At 48.7% G+C, this 7,106-nt stretch overlaps 1 pseudogene; it reads right to left on the bottom strand.

Moving 5' to 3' along the window:
• Positions 1–5,382: 5,382 nt before the first annotated feature.
• The window catches only part of LOC101650285, a 24,985-nt pseudogene continuing 23,261 nt past the window's right edge, over positions 5,383–7,106 (bottom strand).

Genomic DNA, 7,106 nt, shown 5'->3' with positions numbered 1-7,106 from the left:
AAGGAGGAAAAGTTTCCTGTTGGCAAAATGCATGTCTACTATAGTCTTGCAAGATGAGTTAGCTTAGGGTTCCCATTGAACACTGGTTAGTGAAGGCAGGGGAATGGAGACGTGTGTATATACACAGCTGAGCATACAATTTTAGGTTGTTGATGTCATGCAGAATGGATTTGTGCCCTAATGTATCTTTAATGCCTACTAAGTCCTGCATTTATAGAGTTTGGGCTCTGATTGTTCCACCTGGCCTCGAGGTTTCTCATAAAGGAAAATTTTGAGGCTACTTGGTCTTGGGCAGAAACTTCGGCTCCATATGCCTCACCATCTTGTTCTCACTGGAACTTATAGGTGCTGAATTAGGAGGTGTCTAGCTGGGGCCAAAGAAGTCATTGGCTTCCAGAACTCCATGTGTGGAGCTTGGGAGCCATCTCAGAACAGGTTCAGGTTCTAGTTTATTGTTTCCCAAGGTTGGCAAGAAGGCAGGGTCAGTCTTACAATTCCTACACAATTGGGTATCATTCTGCAGAGACAGGAAAGCCTGCATATTGAACCTCTGTTCAATTTCCTTGCCTTTTGAAAAACAAGTCCAGCCATATGATGGTATCGTCATGTAGACCACAATTTTCAGGAAGATAATTTTCTGCACGGTCTAATTGAAAGGCCTGTTCCCTTTGCCCATGTCATGACCAGTGTGTTCCGAGCAGTCGCCCCTGGGTAATTACTGGCCTTGTTATGTATCTGGGGTCCCCTTCCCAGGCATCTAGAATCAGCCAGGAAGATTCACAAGTACTCGGTTGACCACACTTGATTTCACAACCCCTCAAAGAGCCAGTTGGTCAAGTTATAGTGTCTTCCCATGGGGTTCCCTTTGAGGTGGCTGCATGTGATGGGGTTTACCCCTTGACACCGTGCTGAATAGCTGAACCAGGATAGGCCTCTTTATTCTTTGGAATCCAGCAAGCCTGCCCATTCATACAGTTATACTGTGCCTCCAAATGACCCATGCTGTACCTCTTTTAATATGTTGGGAGGCAAACAAGAATCAGGGAAGAGAGAAGAAAAGAGACCCGAGAATATGCATATTAATTCCCAAGGGACTTCCACTCAGTGTGGTCCATTGAGGAGTGTAACTGCCTGTGCATCTAAATCAAGCACCAGGTTTACCGGGAGGCGGCTCAACGTTTCAACCCTCTCCTCTCTAAGTTTTGTCCTGCTTTCGAGAAAGTATTCGGACAAGGGACAACATTTAGACTAGAATCGGAGAAAAGGGTTGAATGTAAGAAGTGAGTTTACTAAGGAGTTACTTCAGTGTGAAACCGCAAAGGGCCCCCAGCTGATCTGAGGGGGCCGTGAGATGAAGCGTTTTATCCAGTTCATGGTGGATCATCCCATCAGATCTATCTTCCTATCACTTGCTGGCTTTCTATCAGCTCTTCTGTTATTGGCTGGCTTTCCATGGCATAACTCCCTTTTCCAGGTATGTGCAACCTAGATTCCCTGTTGTGCCCTTGCCATTTGGCCTTGAAACCAAGGGTCAGTTCAACCAGTAGGTGGGTAGTGTGAATACTCCATCTTTCTCCACCCACACCCTTTCACTGTCTCCTTCTCTTGTATTGATAAGGAAATGTGTCATATCTGGGTTTCACCCTCCTTGGTGCTGGGAGGCTGGAGGTGGGAGAGGAGGCAGTGTGCTTCCACCTCTCTTTTGTGCCAGACATTCCTCCTATGTGAACCTTTCTTCCCCTTACCCTGTTCTGCCTAGCTAACAATAAGTCAAGTGCAAACTCATTGTGCTATCAAGAGATCTTGGCACCTAAAGTAGCACCTGCTTTTTTTACCGAGGCTACTCAGGACCAATACCTTAAACTGCATTCATTGGCATTTAACTTTCAACCCACAAAAAGTAGCCACTTTTTAATGGTTGGTGTATAAGGAATTAAAATTTAGTTACACATAATGATTGGCTGTTGCCCATCCCTCGAAATGATTGGTCATCTTTTCTCTCATTTCCTGGTTCCTTCCTACTATCCCACCAGATAGTAAGTAGTACACTTAGACAGTAGAGAGTATCTGTAGATTTCCAGATTAAGCAAATCTATGGCTTTAAAATTACTGTCATCATTGAAGATTGTTTTAAACGTATTGTAGAAAGAAAATCTCCAAGAGATAAAATGAGTCAGAAGTAGGTTATCTTCTGTTTATAATCATCTCCTGGTGGGGCCTGACCAGCAGTTCCACCCCAGTATAACACACCAGCAGGGAAACCAGACTGTGGCCCCCTGGTTTGACCCACCCAGGTGCTCCTTTCAAAAAGAGACTGGGAAAGATCAGAGGAATTCATGTGCAACTTGCTGAATGGAAGAAAAAAAGAAAGGAAGAATACAAGGGAGGGAGGGATGAAGGAAGGAACGGATTTCAGTGTCGTTCCCCCACTCTTGTCCATTCTTCTCCCAAAGAGCCTTCTGTTCAGGGAAATTGGAGAACTCTGGTAGCAGGGCACAGATCTAGGGCAGAAATGCTGCACTATGCTACCTGAGACTGTATTGTGGGTAACCAGACTTTGGTTACTTTTTTGCTTATAAACTTCTGGAAACCAAAGTCGAATGAAAGACTATTTGTTCCTGAACAAACCCTGCAAAGAACCCTTTAAGAGGAGGGGGCGATTTTGCTTTGTGTTTTTCTTTATAAAAAAGGGGGGGGAGGGCAGAACACCACATGCTCTACTTACTTTTCAGATGCAAGAACCTGGACTAATTTATGTATTATTCCTGAGGATTCATGTTTACAAGTTTCTGTGCCATTGTGGTAAAAAAATAAGCTCTATTTTTGAAAGTAGAAACCCACATAAGCCTCTATATTTAGGTTGTTCTTCCCCTTCCTGCCTCCCCACTTTCATTTTACAAATGGCCACAAACACACAGCCAAGTTAGAGCTCATGATGTAGCCAGGGTGATGCTTCTCTTTCTCTCTCAGGCTCCTCTCAAGTTCAAGTAAGCTCTAGTCACTGTTCAAGGCAGATCTACTTGCCTCCACAGGCACAGCTCTGATCCGCCCCTTTTCATGAGCAAACACCCTTGTAGTCTTCATTTTCCTTAATGCAGGGAATGTTTCTGAAATCAAGCTGGCAAGACATTGAACAATGGCCTTTTAAGAGAGGGTATACGGTAACTGGATCACTAACTGTGTGACTAATCACAGTCATCTATAACCACAGTGACTGTGACTTCAATCTGACTTGGTCATTTGTAAACCACAGAATGGCCTAGCCATCTGCAGGGGATGCTGGCTCTTCCCTGATACTATCTGGAGATGCCAGGCCTGTTTCTCCCTCACCCGCAGGAGGAAGTAGTGCTTGGCTAGGTCCGCAGTAAAGGGCACTTGTGGCAATCAGAATGTATATTTCCTTATTAAAGTCTTTCTTAGTGTCTACTGCAGTGTCAGCCTTTGCAACAGTTGCTCCCTGGTCCGAATTCCATTTGAGCAACACCAAGTGTGTAAGACAAAAGGAAAAAGCCTATAATAAAAAGGTTTTTTTGAGAAAAATTAAAAAGGAAAGAAAGCTCCCACTTTAGTTTAAGGCCCTTTGGTGTGCCAGCCCTTAGTCGTTTATTGCACAAAAATGTTTCAAAACTCATAAGGCTTCCAAAACACCAAAACAATTTAGGAATTTTAAGAACAGGAGTATGCGTGGCCAAAACGTTTCCTAAGTAGGGAGCACCTGCCCATATCAGGGCTCATTCCTTTCTTACCTTCCTGCCCAAGTCATCGTTTTTGTGGCCTTTAGGACTAAATAATTTAAAATTAAAAATAAATAAGATCCATATAAGACCAAGAGGCTTACTTGCAAAAGATGAAAATTGTTCGCAGTGCTGGGGACACCGTTTCTAACGGCCTCTCAACACAAATCCCCACCCTGGGAACTGGATTTGAGTTGCACAACACTGAGCCATACAAATTTTTTTTTTTTTCAAATCAAACTCATTACTGTCGAGTCAATTCTGATTCATAGCGATCATAACGACCCTTTAGGGCAGAGTGGAGCTGCCCCTGTGGGTTTCTGAGGCTGTAAATATTTGCAGGGTCTACCAAGTCTCATCCATCTCCTAGGCAGCAGTTGGCGGATTTGAACTGCTGACTTTGCAGTTAGCAGCCCACAGCGTACTCCACTAGAACATTAACGCTCCTTGCGTTCAGCCCGAGTCTGTGTGCCATTCCAGCAGGTATGCTGGGTTCCTGCTACTCTCTGTGAATATGGTTATTTTTCATTAAAAAACACTTTTTTTCCTGCATGTTTTTGTTTGCAGGAGCCCTAGGGCAGTGGCTATGCACTGAGCTGCGAATCCTACAGTAGCAGTCTGCAACTAGCAGCCGCTCACCGGGATGGGGCTTTCTACCCCCTTAAAAAGAAACTCACACAGGGAATACCCCCTCTCCTTCAGGGTCACTGTGCATAGGAACGGCAGGGAGTTGCTTGTTTGTTTGCATTGTTGCAAGCAGCCGGATAGCAGCCAGGGCCGCCCCATCAGTCCAGAGGAGAGCTGCTCCCGGGGCTGAGTGGCCTGCTGTCTTGGGGGAAGCAAGTTTCCAGGCCTTTTCCCACGGTGCATCTGGGTCGATTGAACTGCCACGCCACCGCTTGAGGATAACATCCTGCGGCAAACCCCCCTGTAAATCACGGGGCCTCTGGCCGCCTCCCCCCATCCCCACCTCCCACTAATCTGGTCAATTTAGCACATCAGCCTAAACCACCTCTCTTTGGGTCCCAATCCCACCCATGTCCTCCTCTTCCTTCTCTCAGCCCGCGCTCGGGATCCTCTTTCCTGCCCAGGACCACGGGGCGCGGGACACCCCCGTTCTCCGCCCCGCTCGCAGCGAGGTAACCAGCGCACCTCCCCGTGGTGAGCAGCGCGACGTCGCGGGGCTGGCCCGGCCACTGTCCCCGCAGGCTGCCCGGGGAGAGCGCGAGAGAGGCGCTGGGCGCCCGAGGGCGGAGGGGCGAGCACCCAGGCCACGCTGCGGAAACCTCCGGCCGGCTCGGGAGCAACGACAGCGTGCAGAAGGACTCCCACGAGCCGTCTCCCTGGCCTGGCCTGCCCGGCAGCCGCCACCATTGTTGTCCCCGAGAGCCGTCGTCCGGCCCGCCCCAGCCCCCCGCCGCGGCCGGCCAGCTGCAGACCCCGCGACCCGCGGCCGGCGGCACACAGGCTGACCATTGTCCTGGGGACTCGCCCCCGGGACCGAGACCAGGGCCAGGGCCGGGCCCGCAAGAAGGATCCCAGGCCTGCCGGCCACCCCAGCGGGCTAGGCTGCAGCTACCTCGGGCTGGGTGCGGTTGGGGGGCCGAGGCCACGGGCGACATCTTGAGACACCGTGAAAGCACCGGGGCTACAGGGCCATTGTCACACTGTGCACCCATCTGTACCAGCTTTCCTCGGGCGCCAGCTGCGAGGAAGAAAAGTCAAGGTTAAATGCCTCAGAGGAGCCTGCAGGAAGACGCAGAAAGCCAGCCCCTCCTGCTTGGGAGCTGGCTGGTGGCCCTACCTTGCCCTTTGTCTCCCCTCTTGAGGAGAAATGCTGTGACCCTGGTCATTATTCTTGCTGTCAAGATTAAAGGCACCTCCGCTCGGTTGAGAAATGGCAGCTCTTCCACCCCATAAAGTGGATAAACCCTTCGGTGCAAATTTATGTGTATGCCAACTTGGCCTGCTGTCAGAGGTCCTGTTAGCTACTGTACCCAGCAACATAGAAACAATGCAGGATGAGATTAAAGTTATTGACAACCAGCTCACCCTGCAGGTTTGTGTGTGTGTGTGTGTGTGTGTGTGTGTGTGTGTGAGAGAGAGAGAGAGAGAGAGAGAGAGAGAAAGCCAGCTAACAGCCTCACATTTGTTCTATGGCAATTGATCTTCAATATATTTTGGTGGTTTGTCTGAAGGATCGATGATCAGACTCAAAAATAAGCACCCTAATCTGGCAAGCACCTACTCCTAGAAATGAGTGGAAGCGTTCGGTTTTCTCCTGGAAGCAAGGAATGAGAAGCCCACAACACGTAGTCTGGTGTGTGCGTAAGGGCCCTGGACAAGACTGTGGAGCGAGGAAGCGTGGGGGTGGTTTCCTGCATTTCTGTCGCAGGGAGAAACCACCACGGGGAAGGAGGGCTTGACAGGCAGAGGACTCCGGGAACAGGGAGGGAGTGGATGGGAGGGCAGAGAAAGGAAAACTGGGCCTCCTTAAGACCAGCAGGCGGGGGTGGGGTAGCTGGGAAGCTGGCTAGAGCTTTCTTTGTTTTGCTTTGTCAGGAGGACTAGCCCAGGGAACAAGCCAAATGTGCAAAGGCGGTCAGCTGCCCTTCAAGGTAACAGCTGGCACCTGTGCAGGAAAATGCAGTGAGCATAAATAGCATCATTATTTAGCATTAGAGCATTACCAAGATAATTACTCTGAGTTAGAACAGCAGCAGACAGTGGGAATTGAAACCCCAGGTCCCTGTGCTTATGAAGCTCCAATGCTACTGCGTGTAATTTCCAGCAGGTTTGTTTGTTGTCGGCCCAGGGTCACTACGCACTTGAATGCAGAGCTGCAGTCTGCACCTGCATCTGCTCAGGAGACAAAGCAGTTGGAGCCAGTTCCTGGGAGCCTTGACTCAGGTCTAATGCTGACCTAGAAGTGAAATTACTATCATTGATAGGATGTCAAAGGTCATGATGGTAACATTTTCTTTTCTGATCTCTAACACAGTTTGACTGGAATACCAGAACTATCCATCCTTTTTATCTCAAATTTAATGGGTCAAATAAAGAAGATCAAATACCCACTCTTCAAATAATAACATCCCCAGATAACAGCTTCTTGAATGCTTCATGGTTGCCTAGTCAGAACCTCTGTGCAGCCCTCTGCATAGACGCTTTGGAAACAGAGGACAAGACTTGGAAACCTGAGTTTGGACTTCCCCTGTGGAGCAGAAACCTCTAGCAATTGCACAATAGTGTGTCAGAGGGAGGAATTGAAACGGGGAGTCCTCAAAAAGTCAGGTTCTGTGCCCAGCAGGATGCCTGTGAGTTCTCCACACCTGTCCCTAAACTAACACCTCCAAGGACACTAACGTATCA

This window comes from Echinops telfairi, unplaced genomic scaffold (genome assembly GCF_000313985.2).
Source record: "Echinops telfairi isolate 266 unplaced genomic scaffold, ASM31398v2 ScPeMD7_1;HRSCAF=3_0, whole genome shotgun sequence".
Lineage (NCBI taxonomy): Eukaryota > Metazoa > Chordata > Mammalia > Afrosoricida > Tenrecidae > Echinops > Echinops telfairi.
This window is presented reverse-complemented; position numbering and strand designations above follow the sequence as displayed.